Below are 21,632 nucleotides of genomic sequence, written 5' to 3'. Positions count from 1 at the left end.
GATCTCCTGCCATACTAATTCCAAAACTTCATGTCCTACAATATAAATAGAACCTAATCAGTATGGCATTCAAATTCTTCCAATTCCTTATTTGCCCCTAACTTTTTTTGGATGTGTCTGTCTATTCTCTCTTCTCTGAGGCTCAATTCTACTGGACAAATCTACATGGTACATTCAAGCTTAGTAAAGTATCTCTTTAACTCTTAAAATATTTAATATATAACATTAGAATAAACAGATGAATGAGGTAATACATAAATACTTAACTCTGTGCTCTTCCTTGCCTGTTTGTGACAGCAAAAAATAATGTATTGCCCTGTTGGAGAGTATAAATCTAAGGCATTCACTTTTACTTCATTTCACCAATTAGAATAGATGTTTATATATGTCAATCATTATGCTTTTATTCTTTTGGTAAATCTGCTTCACAACAATAACAACATATTGGTAATTACTAAATGCTTGTCCACTGATTTACCTTATGAAATAAAGCATAAGAGAATATTTGTGTTACCTATTAGCAAGTAGCATTTAAGAAAAACCCTGAGAATTAACTTATCTTGTTGGCTATGCCTGCCTGCTTTCAAATTCTGGTTCTACTCATTTTGGGTTTCATTATCCCTAAGCATAATCCAATAACATTAATTAATCATGCAGGCAAAATTATCACAAAAGTGCCTAACATAAAACATTTACTCAAAAATATTATTATTATTATTCTATTAGCCAAAAATATAAGCATATTTATTACTCCCCAAAAAGTCATTAAATAAACACAAATATTGAACACCGTTCTTCCCATGCGTTCTATATAAAACATGTATATGAATAAGCAAAAATTACTTAAAGTGCACATATGCATAGATTCAGGAGAAGACTATACCCCATATCCAAGTAATTATCACAATTACTTGACTTTAAAGCCATATTCATACTCATCTTAACTGAAAGAAAATGGCTATTGTGTGATTTGCCTCTAGAGAATAATATACTCTAAAGTGTAATAACAGCTAAAAGCTGTAAAGAGCCATTGATTATTCGAGAGAAGACACAAGTAAGCATGGGTGAATATCATTGTTGGATCATACATAAACACACACATGCAGAAACACATATACATGCACACTCCACCACTAACTGTCATACATCAAAGATGGGTAGTAAAACCATTTTGTGAGTACCATGGCAGCATTAGCAGTGAAATCTTGATTTGAATTTTTTTCAGTACAGCTTTAAAATTCTATTAACTTTCATTTCTAATATCAAATTTTTAAGGAAGAAGAGAAAAGAGCAGCTAAGTATAAAAAAGGTCAAATTGAAGAATTATCTTAAAATGACATTTTTATGATTATAGCCATGTTTAATAACTTCAAATGAAGAATTATCCCCCATTTGATGTTTTTAAGACCAAGACCATATAAAAACGTCATTTTAAAATGATGTTTTTACAATCAAAGCAATCTGTAAAAATGTCAGGTGAACAACTCAATGAATTAAATGTTTCTAAGGATATAAAATAGGTTAAAATGTTCAGTGGAGCATTTCATTGACATTTAATTTTTTAAAAAGAAATATTAATCATAAAAATGTGGGACTTAGTATGTTACTATCTTTAATTTTTCAGTTGTCTGATCTGTGGAAATAACTAATAAGTAAATGTTCTTCTGATCTAACATTAAAATGGTAGATGAAAATGAACCAGCATCAAAATATTGAAATATATGGAGTGTCTTAAAATTAACTTTTCAAGACAGAATTAACTGTTAAAAACAAATTATGTACAAATATGTCATTTTTACTATTTAAAATATTTTGTAATTTGTATATGCTATTTTATACTTAAGAATAAAATATAAAGTTGATATCATCAGATATTTCTCACAGAAAATCAAAGTTCACAAATTCTCAGTATAGCTAAAAATTATATACAGAACATCCTCCTTTTGTGAAATATGGAGATTTGATGAAGATATGCAAATGGGATAAAACTTTCTGGGTATTGGTCCAATATTATTTCAAGTAGCTCTCTATAGCAATTTTCTCTAGTAAAACTTTTGACAGTGTTGGAAATTTCTATATCTGCACCTTCCAGTGTGGTAATCACTAACTGTGGCTACTGAGCATGTGAAGTATGCCTTATATGATAGAGAAATTAAAGTTTAATTTAATTTAATTCTAAGTTGCATTTAAAAATTCACATGCACAGGTATCTGGGACCTAATTTTTAGTATGTTACGTGATTTGCATTGGGATATGGTTCAATTCTAAACTTTCTGATTGTGACTAAACTTTCTGACTAGGTCAGAACAAACTTTTACTACATAAAAATATAGTAAGTGTTGTTTTGTAAGTCACATATAGTTTGATTTAAATGTAGGGCCATTAAAATAAATTGAATGCCTAAACATAGACTGTCAGATTAAGCCTGTACAATACAATGTTTTCAAAGGTAATTCTAATAACATATTCATTTATTTTTAATAAATAAAAAAGAGTATATGGATTTATTTGCAGTGCCATAAACAATAAAAAATCTTAAGCTTATCATAAATAGGCCTAACCAGATATGTTTATAGGCAATTATTTGTGTGCGCATTCACACACACACACACACACGCACACACAAATAATCATGTGGGTATATATACTTATAACAAAGGTTACAATTTAAGCTTTCTCTGAAGCTTTAAAAGTTTGAATTTCAACTTATTAGAAATAATTTGTCATTCAAAATAGTTCTTTATTAGTCCAATATCCATGACATATTTCCATTAAGAATTTCGAAGTAACTAACAATGCTCACTTACGTAAAATGTTTTAGATTTTAGAAAACATTTCTCCTTGCTTTATTGCTTTTAAAACTTATGATAATGCAAAGGGCAGATCTTGCAACTATGTCCTTTTTCTTCACATGAAGATCTCAAGGCCTGAAGAAATTAAGGTATAGATAGATACCACAGAGAAAAAAATCACCACGATCGTGATGATAATGGTAATGCCTGACACTTACAGGACCTTCCAATCTGTAATCACCTCTAATGACCATGCTGTTCCATGAGATTGAGCTATCTTGATTACCACTCCTATTTCATAGGTAAGAGGCATACATACTCTCATCCAAGTCACTTAGTTGAAGCTAAAATCCACGTCTCATGACTCCCTGCCTAGTGGTGCTTCTAATAACTGGATGGACATCATGTGGAGATATACAGTGCTAGAAAATAAAAAAAAAAAAACAGGTTTGGCTGATTGATTGCAAATGAGTTGCAAAGGATTTCTATAAATCAAATATGACTGCAAGATCAATGCTTTGATAAGTGGAAGAGATGAGAGGAGTGTCAGTGATAATGGAAAATTTAGCACAGGGGAGTACTTAGGGAGCATATAAGAATTCTGCCTATGTCATCTTGAATTGTAGTTATGCCAAGTCATCGAGTATTTTATGCCCTGTAAATGCATTGTGATCCTTATTCTGTCCACCTTGCAAAGGCTGGACAATCTTAAAGAACATTGTTTGTGCCATCTTTTGCATGGTTTTGACATTTTCTGCTTTCTCCTCTATCCCATCTGTTCTCTCTTACATTTCTCTTTTATTATGCTTCTCTGATATTGTAGGCCAGCTACATTTCTTTAAGTTTTTACCACCCACCAATAATTGTGTCTGAAGCACTTTACATTCACTATTTAATGTATCCCCTCCAACAACTCTATGAATAAGATTTTATTATATACATTATACAGATCAATAAACTAAGGAATATAAATGACCCTTCCCAGAGACAACTAACTAGTGACTTTTGAAACCAGAATACAAACATAGATATGTCTATCTACAAAGTCCCTCCATGTCCATAAGAATTACGCTCTAAGTAGCATGGTGTTAAGCTGGGAGTAACTCCTTGATTAACCCATATTCTTCCTAGTTTTACACATCCCTAGGATAAACTCAGTAGAAATCTATCAGAATTTAAAAAATGATACCGTTTGATAACAGAGTAGGATGACTATAGCTAACAACATAGTGTATTTCAGCATGGCTAGAAGAAATAATTTGAAATGTTCCCAAAACAAAGAAATGATAAAACACTGGAGGTAATGCACACCCCAAATATACCAACTTGATTATTAGTCAATGTATATAACAAAATATTGCATGTACCCCACATATATGCACAGATATCATATGTTAATAAACATAAAATAGATAATATTGAGGAGTAAATAATGAACAAAATCTCTGCCAGAGACCTGAGGATAGCAGTCAAGTCAGGGTTTTTCAAAGGCATTATATCCACTGCAGAAACTTTACTGAAAATTAGACAAATATTAGATGATCCGTAACTTACAGAGAAGAATGTTTCCTTTCCCTCTCTGACATTTGTACGAGTGCCAATTAAAACTTATACTACTGCCTATGTGTTTCCCACCGTGCACTGCCTAACACACGCAAGGGCATATAACGGGGTAAGATTTGCAGAAAAATGCTCTTTAAGTTTATATATGATGGAAAAAAATTATATTACCTCTTAGTTATGTTGAAGCAGGACTTCTTTTTTGACCTTTAGGATACAAGGAGCCACAATTTCATGGCTAGTTAAGTTGGAATGAACTAAGTGCTGGATGCAAAGCAGCATTTTATAGATAATGTGAAGATTTTCAATTTGTGGAATGTTTATGGAAACAAATGAGTTTGGAGTTTGAGGTAAAAATCAGTAGTGCTACCAAATCTACACATTTATTTTACAAGATGAATATGAATAAGCTTGGGATGTTTTCAATTTCCAATAATTATCAAAATATTCTAAAACAGCTGACATTTACTGAGCAATTAGTGGGCCAGTTAGAGTGCTGTTAATCCACGTATAATATCTCATTTACTGCTCGAATTCTTATTAGGTAATTTCTATTTTTTTCCTCTTTAGTAGATGTGAAAACTGAAGTTTAGCAACTTGAATATTTTCCCAAGTCAAAGAGTTTCTATGTGGTAAAGGAATAAGTAAAGCCGAGATCTACATTGCTCCAAAGCAGCATTTTTTTATGACTGGAAGTTTAGTTTTCTGAATCAGAAGCTACAATGCTTACTCTAACGGATTTCATGGGCAGAATATGTGAGTGTACTAATTTCTACAAGGATAGAAGAAATAACATTCAGTAACAGGGATATGTTTCACTCTATTCTTAGATTTTCCCTATTTGCTTAATGAAAATTAGCATTGTCTACTCATATGTCACAAGCGTATTAGGAAATATAAAGAATTCCTTTTCATTTATCCATTGAACTTCATCAAAATAATTCAAACTGTCAATATATTGAGTTAAAATTGATATGTTTAGAATGACCTAAGCACAGAGACTTATGGTACCAATTTTAATTAGCCTAAACAATATAGAAGAAACACAGTATCTTAAAGAAGTCAACTTTTTTGGAAACTGCACTTTTGGGTCAAGACCAGAGTTCAGGATATGAAATAGTCTAGTCAGATTGTGTTTCAAATTTTCTGTCTGAATTAACACCGAGTATTTATAGATATAGAAAGCTTTATGAAAATAAAGTTTACAGCAACATAATAAAAGTCAGAAAAATTAATATGGTTTAGGTAGTTCTTGACTTGGAAATAACTTCTCAGCAAGATAGAAGAGGATTATTAATAGAGTGTTGTGAAAAATACATTGTGAGCAAATTTTGAGTGGTATTTGCATGACATAGTGAATTATAAAACTATAAATGCAAGGTAAGTGTGTACTAATAGGCTCATTCTTGTTATATTAATACTACTTACCCTAAACACCTTTAAATCATCTAGAAATTTTGAAACTAAAAAAAAAATTTAAGATAATCTGTACTAACATCATAATTTTAAAGATTAAATTATTGAAGCATGAGAGATTAAATAAGAAAGCTGTAGCATATGCTCTCATGGTGAGATTTAAGATGAGAACCTATATCTTCTAGCTCCTGGCCCATCATGCCTTCTTCATGTTATTTTTAAAATTCAGCTAAAATATAATTATGTAAATCTAAAATCAAAATCAGCTATTTGTTAGGAAAAGATATCTTAATTAGAAAGAAAAGTAGAGATTAATCAACAAAACTCTCTATTCTGTCCAATTTTCTTCATAATGACAAGAAATACTACAATTGTAAAGATCTTCAATTGGTTTGGAAAATAAAAAGCATTGCTTTAATTTCAAAATAGCTTGTTTGTGTTTAATTTAAAAAATCTTTGTTGGCTGGATCCATAATTTGTAAAAACTTACTTTGTACATTAATGGGTAAACTGAATAACACAAAAATGTTGGCAATCTTTTTATTAGTGAATCTTGAAGTTTAGGTAATTCCTCGCTGAAATCTACGTGAGAAATCAAATAAATTCTTTGAATTTTAGCAATTAAATGAATGGGTAAATAAGATATGATGGTCCTTCTTTCATTTTCTCTTTGTTTCCTATTCTATAATTCCTTCCACCATTCACTAACTGCCCCCAACCCCAGAAAAGGACATTAAAAGTAGACACAACGGTTCTCTGCTTCCATCCAAGATGGAAGGCAATGAACAGATTTACTCTCCCACCTAAAAAAATTGTAAAGGTATATTATATATACATATATACACATATATATGTATATATACCTTTGCAATTGTTTGTATATATTGATTGTATATTATATACCTTTGCAATATAAATATATAAAATGTGTATTTTATATGTATTTACATTATATATTTAAAAAAATATATATATATATATAGCCATTCCCACAAGTCAGATTGGAAAAAAATAAAATACATATATATACAACCCCAAGACAGTGAATAGCAGCAAGAAAGAACAGTATGTGCTAGAGACAGAAAACAAGTGAAGGAAGTCCTGTGATTTCCTGAGCTTATTGACTTGAGAGAATTTCCAATCTCATCACAGAGGATGGTCCCAAATAGAGCCCAGAAGACAATCACTTAATATCATAGCTGACTGAGAGAGTAATGCCAATTGAGGCCCAAAAGATGACCAGAAAATGTATATAAAAAATCATCTTTGGTGTGATATTTCCATAGGAGGAATTAAGGACATATGACAGATTTCTGGATATACAGAAGATTGATTACATTTGAAAGGCTGTGGACAAACCCAAAGAAAGATCTGACAAGGCTCTAATTGCTCACCTCTGGATGATGTTGAATATATGCCTCCACATGTGCAAAGAATCTCTTGACAAAAGGTGAAAGGATTATTGGCTAAGGAATCTGAACAAATTTCTCTCTATTTACTAAAGTAACTTTCTTCAGTGGCTACACACAACAAAGAATAAAAAATTAACAGAATTAGTCCTAAAAAGTCTAAATAGTTTAGGAACATTTAAACAAAACAAGCAAAACAAAAAATAAAAGGCAGCAGCAATCATGAAAACAGAAAGAACAAACAACAAGAAACAGTTGGGGTGAGGAGTGAATTGTATTCCCAGAATGGAAACACCAAATTATATTAATGCCAATTTATACAAATAATGACAAAATCTTCAAATAAATATAAAGGTATGATTCATACACATTTTTACAAAACAGTCAATTAAAAAAAAATGCATCCCTAAGGAAGCACACATGTTAAACCTACTAAAAAGCTGTATTTTTTAATTCCTGAAACTTGATGTAAAACATTAATATATACATCCAAATAGCTCAATGAATTACAAGTAGAATAAGCATAGAGCTTTACACTTAGGCACATCATAATCAAAATATCAAAAGGTAGAGGCAAATTATCTATCCAGAATTAAACTAGAAAAAAATGACACATCACATGGAAATAATCTTTAATATAAGTAACAGATGACATTGCATTAGTACTGAAAACCAGAAGGCATAGGATTAACTATTCAGTGTTCAAAGAAAAACAAAATCAACCGAAAATTTTACATCCAGAAAACTATTTTTCGAAAAACAAAAAAGACATTTTTAGATTGTTAAAAATTTTCAAAAGTGAGATAATTAATTCTTATAAAGTTCTTCAAAAAATACCAAAAGGAATCCTTCATACTAAAAATAAAGGACACTACACAATAACTCAAATCCACAGAAAGAAATAAAAAGCTTCAGTAGCCTGTAGTCCCAGCACTTTGGGATGCCAAGGCTAGTGGATCACCTGAGGTCAAGAGTTCAAGACCAGCCTGGCCAATATGGTGAAGCTCCGTTTCTACTAAAAAATACAAAAATCAGCTGGGCGTGGTGGCGGGCGCCTGTAATCCCAGCTACTCAGGTAAATACAAAGAGAGTATAAAATATTTATGTTGTAAAAATTTTTTAATTGATTTAAATTATTATAAAAAGGTATGGATAGTCTTATGATGTATAAAGATTTAATCTATTTGCCAAAAGAAAAAAAAATGAGAAGAGATAATCCAATATTACAGTATATTGCAGCAAAGATTTTATATTCTGATGAACTGAAATTTATAGTAATTCAAATTAGGATATTTCAAGCTAAGATGTTAATTGCATTTCCCAAGTAAATGATTATAAAAACAGCTTTAAAATTAGTAAAAAACAAAAACCAAGCAAATGAAAAAATGAATTTAAAATGGAAGATTATAAAAAATATTTTCACACAATAAATCAATAATTAAGGTATAGGAGAAAGTAAAAATGGCATAAATATATAGAAAAATAGCAATATGGCAGGTATACATCATGCATTGTCCACAAGACATTAAATATAAATGGATTAAACACTTCAATCAAAAAGCAGAGATTGAGAGAATGGATTAAAAACAGCATGATAAAATTACATTATCTCTACAAGATACATAGTTTAGATGCAAAGAAACAACCAGATAGAAAGTAAAAGTGGGCAAAACACATACCATGCAAATATTAACCAAAAAAAAAAAAAAAAAAAAAAACAGCTGGACTGGGTATACTGATATCAGAGCCAAAATAGCCTTTAACTGAAACACAAAATTTAGTACATTTTACAATAATAAAAGGGGGAAATAATAAGACACATAAAAAATTATAAATATCCATCTAACTAAAGAACTTCAAAATAAAGAATAATAGACATAATTGACGAACATAACAGTAATAGTTGGAGATTCTAATACTTCACCTTTAATATTAAATAGAACAATAAGCAGGAGATCAACAATTTAATAGACGACTTAAACATTATAAGTCAACCAAATGAACATCTCTGGAACACTTTACTCAAAGTACACATTTTTCTCAAGTACACATGAAAAATTCTCTGGGATAGGCCACATGCTATACATGCTAGGCCAAAAACATTAAAAGAGAGACACAAAGAATTTAAGGTTGAAATCATAAAAAGTATATTCCTGACTGCAATGAAATTAAATTAGAAAGCAGTAATAGAAGAAAATTTGGGAAAATCATAAATACGTATAAGATAAACAATAAATTGCTTTTGATCAATAGGCTAAAGAAGAAATCATAAGTGAAATTAGAAAATAGTTTTTAATGAATGAAAACAAAACACAATGTACCAAAATATATATGCAACGAAAGAAATGCTCAGATGAAAATCCATAAATGTAAGTGCCTAAATTTCAATGAAATAAACATCTCAATTTTGTAATTTAATCTTCAACCTCAAGAAACTATGAAAAAAGTAGACACTAAACACAAAGAAACCAGAAGGCAATAAATAATAAATATGAATTGAAATAATAAAAAAGAGTAGAAATCATAGAGAACACATTTAAAAACTACAAAATTGATTTTTGGATGGAATTAAAATTTTTAAAATTTTCAGCTAGACTGAACCAAAATATGAGAGAATATTCAAATTATTTAAATCAAAAATGAAAGGGAAATAATCACGACTGCTTTTAAAGAAACAAAAAGATAATAAGAGAAGACTGTGAGAAACTCTATGTCATCAAATTTGATAACCTAGATGAAATGGATGTTTCTACAAACCACAGAACTCAACTAGAAACATTAACTGGGAACAGAATCTAAAGAGACCTGTAACACTAGAGATCTTGCATTACTAATCAACACATTTAAAACATTGAAAAGCCCAGCACTCAATGATTTCCACAGAACACTTAAAGAATAATTAATGTGAAATGTTAATAAACTTTTAAAAACTTAAAGAGGATGCAACAAACTCAATTCACTCTAAAAAGCCAGTTTAAAAACACACATTGGAAAAGGTCATCCAAGAATACGTAGATAAACTAAGTGGCTTTACATCTTTTAAATATACTGAATTTGTAAGAAAAAAATAAATCTGCCCACAAAAAGTATCCAGGCCCAGATGACTTAACTGGAGATATCTACAAATAGTATCAATACTACACAAAGTTTTTCAGAAAATAAAGACCAGGGAACACTTCCTAATTAATTCTATGAAACCGCTATAATAATGATACCAAAAGCAGATGAAGACATTGAGAAAAACAAAACAAGAAAGAATTGCAGAGCAATATCCTTCATAAAAATACAACACTTTAACAACACTTACTAAATTAAATCCAACTATATCAACTATATACAAAAGGGATAATATATTATGAACAGAGTTTATCCCAGGATTGCTAGGTTGGTTTAACATTCAAAAACCAATTTGTGTAATTCATCATATTAATAAATAAGAAAGAAAAAAACTATGATTATCATTCTAAATATATGAAAAAAGCCTGTCAAAATTCAACGTTCATTTCTTACAAATACTATGAGTCGATAATACTTCCTCAACCTAATAATTGGCATGTTTCAAAAACCTACATTTAATATTAAAGCCAGATGGAGTACACTATTTTACCACTTCATTTATATTTAACTTTATAGAAAATGCAAATTAATCTATACCATCAGAAAGCAGAGCAGTGGTAGTCAGGAGATGGAATGGAGAGTTTCAGGGATGGGCAAGAGATGAAGGTTACAAAGAGACCCATGGAAACTTTAGAAATAAATCTATATTAGTTGACGTCATTGTGGTTATGGTACAGTGACATAAATATTTCAAAACTTATCAAATTGTACATTTTTTCTTAGTATAGTATATTGTATATTAATTACACCTCAAGAAAAGCATTAACATAGTATGTGCTTTGATTTCATCAGAAATAACTCTCGTAAAGGCAATTTTGCCAAATCTTTGCATAGAAGAAATTCAATCTGATTCAATAGGATCACAAACATTTTCTCTTGGGGAAACAAGAGCTTGAAATATGAACAATTTTTGGAAAGGAGTAAAGTTCAGTGAGGCTTAATTACCTAAATATAAGTTAAAGTTTAAAAAAATGGAATTATATTTTTTTCTTTACTAACAAAAAAAAAGTTTCATCATGAAAATTACTGGTGAATATCTTTATTGTATTTGACAAGTGAATAAAAGTATGTGGCATATACATTCTGTCCATAAAATAATTTAAAATTTTTAAAAATATATTTAGTTTTTTTTAAACTAAATATTTTGCCATCTGTGGCTATGCATACAAAAGTTGCAAGTATATCTTATTTTCTTCCTGAATTCTGTATCATCATATCTTTGCTTCCTTTCTCTTTGAAGGCCAGAAGATGTTGCACATTTCAGACAAGTCAAGCTATAGAAGATTGTTTCTTGAAGGACTGGACCAAATAAAGAATATCTAAAGTTGCACGCCTCATTGTAAAGGAAGTATATTAAACATACACTCTGACAAGATGAACACAGCAAAATTGCACTTACATTGTATAATCACTACACAAAAAGCCAATAATCACTTTGTTCAAAAGAGATAATGCCGCATAATATAAGTAGTAGTTTAAGCAATTATCCAGTAGAACAGTTAATCATCACCCTCAGTTTACAGCCTTTTGTTTCTCACGAATACACATGTCAGATTGTAATTAAATGCACTCACACTGTTCAGGGCAGAATGAGAGTCCTGGGTTGAAATGTGGGAACCAACTGAAAAGCACAAAGAAGACAAGTTTAGACAGTTTTTTAAGTGTATCTGCCTGGCATGGGGTCTTGGTTGACAAATTGGCTATGTAAGGGTGAAACCACAGTGGGTACCTTATTTATAGAAAAAAATAATTTATGCCTATAGAAAAATTATGTTATTCCGTTTATAAATTTTCTAAGCATTGAGTTTCTGAGTGAATTATTTGCCAGATATGTTTTTTTGAAATTAGATTTATAAGAAAAGAAAGATTTTAGTTGCACTGGTTTGTTCAAACTGTTTTATAATAAATGTTTTAGAAATCTAAACAACACATTCAGATCTCCATATCTTCTCTTTCACTTCTAATAAATAATAATATAGGGATCCATTTCGCAGTTACAGTAGCAAAGTATGCTACAGTATAATTTTGCTATTTGATTATTGTGTTTCTATCCCCTGAAACACAATAATCAAATAGCAAAATTATATTCACTTCTGTTGAAATTTGCTTTTTACAACTTCATAATTTGTAGTAGAAAAATCATGATTTATAAATATAGAAAATAAAAATATTCAGAATCAAATGCAATCTATTACCGTAATGAAATGGATGGTGAAGTTTTCATTCTTTCAATATAATCACAGTTTGATGATTACTATGGCTTTGTTCAATAATGTGACATTGACTTCCATGTCCTTAACTCTGACTCAACTTTCCTACTGAGCTCTGGACCCATGTATCTATCAATCTACTAAAACAGTACCCTCAAACTTTAATGTGCATACAAATAACCTGGAGCTCTTTCTAAAAATGCAGATTCTGACTCAGTTGTACAGGTATGGGGGCTGCAAATTTACATTTCTAACAAGCCCATAGGTGATCCTAATACTGTTGGATCACACTTTTGTCCAAGTTCCTAGGTAAACCCCATGTAGGTTTCTGGTAGGCATTTGAAACTCAAAGGATACAAAAAGGTACTCAGCCTTGCTCTTTAAACTCCAAACTTGGTCCTCTTTAGTGTTCTTCATCAAGTTTATTTGGTTCACTATATATTTGGTGATAAGGCTGAAGCGTATCAGGCAGGTCAGATTTCTTCCTATTTTTCAGATGTTGCATCCAACTTGTAAACTGAGTCTCTGATATGACCTCACACACATTTTGTGGTTTCTTTTTTGAAAAAATTTTGAAAATTTATAATAGGCATATATGTTTATGAGGTGCATGAAAGATTTTGATACAGGCATACAATGTGTAATAATCACATCAGGGTAAATGAAGTATCCATCATCTCAAACATTTATTCTTTCTTTGTATTAGAAAAATCTAATTATATTCTCTTAGGGTTTTAAAAATACACAATAAATTATTATTGACTGTAGTTGCCATATTATGCTATCAAAAACTAGATCTTATTTATTTCATTTAACTACACACACACACACACACACACACACACACACACAAACACATTACCCTTCTCAGCCTCTGGTAACCATTGTTCTACTCTCTATCTTCATGAGTTTTAATTTTTAGTTCCCACAAATAAATGAGAACATGCAAAGTTGTCTTTCTGTTCCTAACTTATTTCATTTACAATAATGGCCTCCAGATTCATCCATATTGTTGCAAATGACAGGATTTCATTCTTTTTTTTTTTTTTTTTTTTTTTTTTTTACTGTTGAAGAATGTTCTGCTTTTTATATGTACCACAATTTCTTTATCCATTCCCTGTTGATAGTCACTGAGGTTGATTCCAAATCTTGGCTATTGTGAATACTGCTGCAATAAATATGGAGTGCAGCCATCTCTTTGATATGCTGATTTCTTTTTTTGAATACATGCCTAGTAGTGGCATTGCTGTATCATATGATAACTCTATTTTTAACTTTTTTTAAGGAACCTCTACACTGTTCTCCATAGTGGTTGTACTAATTTACATTCCCACTGACAGTATAGGAGGGTTCCTTTTCTCCACGTCCTTCCTAGCATTTGTTGTCACCTATCCTTTGGATAAAATCCATTTTAAATTTACTATAGTTTTGATGTGCATTTTTCTGGTAATCAATGATACTGAGCACATTTACATATACCTGTTTGACATATGTCTTCTTTTGAAAAATGTCTTTTCAGATTTTTGCCCATTTTTGAATCAGATTATAAGAGTTTTCCCTAAAGAGTTGTTTTAGCTTCTTATATATTCTGGTTGTTAATCCCTTGTCCAATGTACACTTTGCAAACATTTTCTCCCGTTCTTTGGGTTTTCTCCCCACAGAGGAAACTTAAAAATTTCCTCTGTGTGCAAAACTTGTTAACTCGATGTGATCCCATTTGTCCATTTTTGCTTTGTTTGCCTGTGCTTATGGAGTATTACTCAAGAAAAGTTTGTTCACTCCAATACCCTGGAGAGTTTTCTTTCAGAAGTTTCATAGTTTCAAATAATAGATTTAAGTTTTTAATCCATTTTGATTGGATTTTTGTATATGGTGAGGATTAGTGCTTAGTTTTATGCTTCTGCATATAGATATCTATTTTTCCCTAGCACCATTTGTGGAAGAGACTTTTTCCTCAGTGTATGTTCCTGTCACCTTTGTTGAAAATGAGTTCACTGTAGATTATAGCTTTGTTTCTGTTTTCTGTACTCTGTAATATTGGTGTGTGTTTCTGTTTTTACTCCAGTACCGTGCTGTTTTGGTTACTATAGCTCTATGGTAAAAATTGAAGTTAATGTGACTCTTCGAGTTTTGTTATTCTTGCTCAGAATGACTTTGGCTACTACGGGTCTTTTGTGGTTCCATACAAATTTTAAGACTGTTTTTCTATTTCTGTGAAGAATGTCATTGATATTTTGATAGGGACTGCATTCAACCTGTAGAATACTCTAGATAATATAGACACTTTAACCATATTGATTCTTGCAATCCACAAACATGAAAAATCTTACCATTTTTTAGTAGCCTCCTCAATTTCTTTCATCAATATTCTGTAGTACTCATTGTGGAGATCTTTCACTTTTTTGGTAAGTTAATTCCTAAGTATTTAATTTAATTGTAGATGTTGTAAATGAAATTACTTTCTTGATTTCTTTTTCAGATTGTTTGCTGTTGGCATATATAAATGCTACTGATTTTCATATGTTGAATTTGTATCCTACAACTTCAATGAACTTCCTTGTCAGTTCTAAATTTTTCTGGAATATTTGTTTATTCAAATATAATATCGTGTCTCCTGCAAACAAGAATAGCTAGACTCCTTCCTTTCTCTTTGCATTTACTTCATTGTCTTGTCTGATTGCTCTATCTATGACTTCCAGTACTAAATTGAGGAACAGTGGCGAAAGTGGACATCTGGTCATGTTCCACATCTTAGAGGAAAGTTCTTAGAGGAAATGCTTTTTCCCTGTTTAGTATGATGCCAGATGTGGGTATGTTTTATATGGCTTTTCTTATATTGAGGTATATTCCTTCTATGCCAAGTTTTTTAAAGAGATTTATTTTTTAATCAGGAAAGAATGTTGAATTTTACTGAAAGCATTTTAAGCATCAATTGAAATGATATATGATATATGATTCTGTCCTTCGTTCTGTTGGTATGATGTGTGTGATGGTTAATATTAGGTGTCTACTTGTTGGATTGAAGGATGCCTAGATGGATACTAGTGTTGTTTCCAGGAGTGTCTGTGAGGGTGTTGCCGGAGGAGCTTGACATTTGAATCAGTGGACTGGGAGAGGAAGATCCATCCTCATTGTGGTTGGGCACCATCCAATCAGCTGCCAGCACAGCAAAAACAAAGTGGGCAGAAGAAGGTGGGGTAACTTTGCGTGCTGGATCTTCTGACCTCATACAATAAATTTAGAAATATTTCATCTTCCTCTATTTTTGGAATAGTTTTAGTAGGATTGGTATTTGATCTTCTATACATGTTTGGTAACATTCAATATTAAAACTATTGGGTCCCATGTTTTCCTTTGCTGGGAGAGTTTTTCTTATAGCTTTGATCTCATTAGTTGTTATTGGTCTTCTGGCTTTCTGCTTTTTCTTATGCTGAATTCTTCCTCCTAATCCTCCTGCCCTTGGACATCAGACTCAAAGATGTTTGGCCTTTGAACTCTTGTACTTACACCCGTGATTTTGGGGGGTTCTTGGGCTTAGGGGAAGGCTACACTGTCAGGTTCCCCGGTTTTGAGGCTTTTGAGCTTGGACTGAGCCACTACTGGCTTCTTCCTCAGCTTTCAGACAGCCTATCGTGGGACTTCACCTTGTGATCATGTGAGCCAATTCTCTCTAATAATTGCCTTTTCATAGACACATATATCTTATTAATTCTCTCCCTCTGGAGATACCTAACTAATACAATGTATTACACTGATCGATTTGAATATGTTGTATCACCCTGGCGTCCCTGTGATAAATCTCACTTGGTCATGATGAATAATCTCGTTAATGTGTTGAATTCAGTTTGCTAATATTTTGTTGAGGATTTTTGCATCAATGCTTATCAGGGATATTGGCCTATAGTTTTCTTTTTTGTTGTGTCTTTTTCTGGTTTTGGTATGAGAGAAATACTGGCCTTGTACAATACATTTGGCTCTCCTCTTTTATTTTTGGAAAGTTTTAGTAGGATTGGTATTAGTTCTTCTTTAAATGTTTGGTGTAATTCAACGGTGAAGCTTTTGGGTGCTAAGTTTTTCTTTGCTGAGAGAGTATTTATTATTGCTTTGGTATTATTACTTGTTTTTGGTCTGTTCACATTTTGGATTTTTTAACGCTTCAGTCTTGGAAAGGTAAATTTCTGCATGTATTCTAGGCTTCTCAATTTATTGGCATTTATTTGCTCAATGGTAGCCTCTAAGGATTCTTGAATATCTGTGGTATTGGTTTTAATGTCTCTTTTTCCATTTCTGATTTTATTTGGTCTTCTCTCTTTTTTATTTTTCTTAGCTTTGCTAATAGTTTGTCAATTTTATTTATCTTTTCAAAATACCAAATTTTTGTTTCATTGATCTTTTGTATTGATTTCTAGTTTTATTTCATTGTGGTCAGTGAAGATACTAGATATATTTCAATTATTTTTTCAATTTTTTAAGACTTCTTTTATGGCCCAACATATGACTTACCCTTGAGAATAATCCATCTGCTGAGAAGAATGTGTATTCTGTAGCTACTGGATGAAATGTTCTTTAAATATCTATTAGGTCTTTTTGTTCTATAGTGTAGATTAAGTTTAGTGTTTCTTTGTTGATTTTTCTATCTGGATTATCTTTCCAATGCTGTAAGTGGATTGTTGAAGTTCTCAGCTATTATTGATTTGGGTTTTTCTGTCTCTTCAGCTTTATTATATGCTTTATATATCTGGTTGCTCCAGTGTTGGGTGCCTATATGTTTACCATTTTTATATCCTCTGGCTAAATTGATCTCTTTTTCATGATATAATGAACTTGTTTGTCTCTTTTTATAGTGTGTCTTAAAGTCTATTCTACTGATATAAGTATAGCTATTCATTTTTTGTTTTCATTTGTATGAAATATCTTTTTCCAAGCCTTTATTTTAATTAATTTTTTTCTTTTTCTTTTCTTTCTTTCTGTCATTTTTTTTTTTTTTTTTTTTTTTTTTTTTTTTAAGATAGATTCTCTCTCTGTTGCCCAGGCTGGAGTGCAGTAGTGCAATCTCGGCTCACTGCAACCTCCGCCTCCCGGGCTCTAGTGATTCTACTGCCTCAGCCTCCCGAGTAGCTTGGATTAAAGGTGCCTGCCACCATGGCCAGCTAATTTTTTTTGTATTTTTAGTAGTGAGGTGTTTCGCCATGTTTGCCAGGCTGGTCTCAAACTCCTGGCCTCAAGTGATCTGCCCACCTTGGTCTCACAGAGTGCTGGAGTTACAGACGTGAGCCACTGCTCCTGCCTAAACCTTTATTTTCATGCTATATGTGTCTTTTTACATGTGAATTTTTTTTGTACTCAACAGATCACTGTTTTGGTTTTTTGGTTTCTTTTCCATCCAGCCACTATATGCTTTTTGATTGGAGGGTTTCTTCTATTCTATTTATATTCAATATTATTATTGACAAGTAAGGACTTCCTCTTGCCATTTTGTTACTTGTTTTCTGATTGTTTTGTGTGTGTGTGTGTGTGTGTGTGTGTGTGTTTTCCTTCTTTGTTCCTGGCTTCCCTTTAGTAAAGGCAATTTTCACAGGTGATATGTTCTAATTTCTTGCTTTTTTTTTTTTAATTTTTTGTATCTATTCTATGTTTCCAATTTGAGATTACCATGAGGCTTTCAAACACTATCTTATAACCCATTATTTTAAATGATGACAATTTAACCCATTGCATAAATAAACTAACAAACAAGTGTTGAGAAAGCTAATAAAAGCTATACTCTTTAACTCAGTTTTCCCACTTTTCAACATTTTGTTCTACTTGTTTATTATTTTACTGCGTCTTGAAAAGTTATTGTATTTATTATTTTGATTGGCTCATCTTTTAATCTTTTTATCCACAATTTGAGAAGTTTACACAGCACAGTTATAGTGGTATAATTTTTGGTGTTTGTCTGTGTACATGCTAGAACTAGTGAGTTTTGCACGATGATTTCTTATTGCTCATTAACATTCTTTTCTTTCAGATTGAAAACCTCCTTTTACCATTTTTGTATGACATGCCTGTTGTTGATGAAATCCCTCAGCTTGTGTTTTATTTTATCTTATTATATTTTTAACTCATATTTTAGATTAGGTGTTTGTTATATATGTAAACTTGTGTCATGGGAGTTCGTTGTACAGAGTACTTCATTACCCAGGTATTAAGCCCAGTACTCAGTTGTAATTTTTTATCCTCCTCTCCCTTGTCTCACCCTCCACCTTCAAGTAGACACCAGCGTGTGTTGTTTTCTTCTTTGTTTTCATGAGTTCTCATTATTTAGGTCTAACTTATAAGTAACAACATGCAGTATTTGACTTTCTGTTCCTGTATTAATGTGATAAGAATCATAGCCTCCAGCTTCATCCATGTTCCCACAAAAGACATTATCTTGTTCTTTATTATGGCTGCATAGTATTGCATGGTATATATGTACCACATTTTCTTTATCCGATCTGTCATTGATGGACATCTAGGTGGATTCCATGTCTCTGCTATTGTGAACAGTGCTACAGTGAACATTCACATGCATGTCTCTCAGTGGTAGAATAATTTATATTTCTTTGGGTATATATCCAGTAATGGGATTGCTGGGTCTAGTGGTAGTTCTGTTTTTAGCTTTTTAAGAAATTGCCAAACTTCTTTCCACAATGGTTGAATTAACTTTTACTCCCACCAACAGTGTATAAGTATTCTCTTTTCTTCACAAACTTGACAGCATCTGTTATTTTTTGACTTTTTAATAGCCATTCTAACTAGTGTGAAATGGTATCTCATTGTAGTTTTGATTTACATTTTTCAAAAGTTCAATGATGTTGATCTTTATTCAAAAACTTGGTGTTGGGTGCATGTATGTATGTCTTCTTTTGAAAGGTGTCTGTTCATGTCCTTTGCCCACTTTTAATTTTTTTCTTTTCTTTTAAATTAATGTAAGCTGTTTATAAATGCTGGACCTTCAAGATGTTAGACCTTTGTCAGATGCATAGTTTGCAAATATTCTCTCCCATTTTTTTTTCTTTTCATACCGTTGATGGTTTTCTTGTTTTTTTGTTTTGTTTTGTTTTTTGTTGTTGTTGTTGTTTTTGCTATGCAGAGCTCTTAAGTTTAATTAGATCTCATTTGTCAATTTTTGCTTTTGTTGCAATTGCTTCATGTGTCTTTGTCATAAAATCTTTGACCATTCCTATGTTAAGAATGGTATTGCATAGGTTATACTCCAGAATTTTTATAGTTTTGGGTTTTACATTTAGGTCTTTAATCCTGAGTCGATTTTTGTATATGGTATAAAGAAGAGATCCAGTTTCAGTCTTCTCCACAGGGGTAGCCTGTTACCCTAGCACATTTATTGAATATGGATTATTTTCTCCATTGCCCATTTTTGTCAGCTTTATAAAAGATCACACAGTTTTAGGTGCGTGGCCTTATTGCTGGGCTCTTGATTCTGTTCCATTGGTCTATGTGTCTGTTTTTGTACCAGTACCATGTTGTTTTGGTTACAGTAGCCCTGTAGTATAGTTTGAAGTCAGGTAGCATGATGCCTCCACCTTTGTTACTTTGCTTAAGATTGTGGTTTTAATATGCATTTCTCTAATAATCAGTAATACCGAGGGGTTTTTTTTATATACTTGAAGATAGAGTTGGATATAGTTATCCAGTCTCTTTTTTGGTTCCACATGAATTTTAAAATAGTTTTCTCTAGTTCTGTGAATAATGATGTTGGTAGTTTCATAAGAATAGCATTGAATCTGTAAAGCATTTTGGGCATTATATTGATTCTTTCTATCCAAGAACACGGGGTGTTTTTATCAGTTGTTTGTGTCTTTTTTTATTTTTTTGAACACTGTCTTGTAATTACCTTTCTAGAGATATTTCACCTCCCTGGTTAGCTGTATTCCCATGCATTTTTTATTCTTTTTTTGGCAATTGTAAATGGGATTGTGTTCCTGATTTGGCTCCTGGTTTGGTTGTCGTAGGTGTGTAAGAATGCTAGCAATTTTTGTACATTGAATTTGTATCCCGAAGCTGTACTGAAGTTGTTTGTGAGCTGAAGAAACTTTTGGGCTGAGATTACTGAATTTTCTAGATATAGAATCACGATGTCTGCAATCAGGAAAGTTTGACTTTTTCTCTTCTTATTTAGGTGTGCTTTATTCCTTTTTCTTGCCTGATTGCTCTAGATAGGACTCTTAATGCTATATTGAAAAGGAGTGGGGAGAGGGCATCCTTGTCTTGTGCTGGTTTTCAAGAGGAATAGTTCCAGATTTTGCCAATTCAGTATGTTGTTGGCTGTGGGATTATCATTGATAGCTCTTATTATTTTGAGGTATGTTCCTTCAATATGTATTTCATTGAGTTTTTAACATAAACCCTTGAATTTTACAGAAGATTTTTCTGTATTTATTGAGATAATCATGTGATTTTTTATTTTAGTCTCATTTGTGTGATAAATCACATTTATTGATTTGCATATGTTGAACCAACCTTGCATCCTGGGGATGAAGGCTACTTGATTGTGGTGGTTTAGCTTTTTGATGTGCTGCTGGATTCAGTTTGCAAGTGTTTTGTTGAGGATTTTTGCAACAATGTTCATCAAGTGTATTTGCCTGAAGCTTTCTTTTTTATTGTATCTCTGCCGGGTTTTGGTATCAGGATGATGCTGGCCTCATAGAAAGAGTTGGAGTGGAGTCCCTTCTCCTCAAATTTTGGAAAAGATTCAGTAGCAATGGTACCAGCTCTTCCTTGTAGATCTGACAAAATTCAGCTGTGAGTCCATCTGGTTCTTGGCTGTGTTTTGGCTGGTGGTCTCTTTATTACTGATTCAATTTCAAAGCTCATAACTAATCTGTTTAGGGAATGAATTTCTTCCTGGTTTAGCCTTTGGAGGGTATATGTGTCCAGGCATTTATTCACTTCTTATTGGTTTTCTAGTTTGTGTGGATAGAGTGTATGTAGTAGATTCTGATGATTATTTTTATTTCTTGGGGTCAGTAGTAACATCCCCTTTGTCATTTCTAACTGTGTGTATTTGAATCTTCTATCTTTTCTTCTTTATTCACTTAGCTAGCAACCCATCTATCTTACTATTTAAAAATAAAAGCTCCTGG

The 21,632-nt window shown here is 31.8% G+C and overlaps 1 long non-coding RNA gene across 1 annotated transcript in view; it reads right to left on the bottom strand.

Moving 5' to 3' along the window:
* The window catches only part of LOC140712318 (uncharacterized), a 212,704-nt gene that overhangs the window by 178,879 nt on the left and 12,193 nt on the right, over positions 1-21,632 (bottom strand). The window contains exon 2 of the long non-coding RNA XR_012093849.1: positions 11,869-11,915. This is a non-coding gene — a long non-coding RNA (uncharacterized lncRNA). The remainder of the gene's footprint in view (positions 1-11,868; positions 11,916-21,632) is intronic.

Source organism: Chlorocebus sabaeus, chromosome 8, assembly GCF_047675955.1.
Source record: "Chlorocebus sabaeus isolate Y175 chromosome 8, mChlSab1.0.hap1, whole genome shotgun sequence".
Lineage (NCBI taxonomy): Eukaryota > Metazoa > Chordata > Mammalia > Primates > Cercopithecidae > Chlorocebus > Chlorocebus sabaeus.
This window is presented reverse-complemented; position numbering and strand designations above follow the sequence as displayed.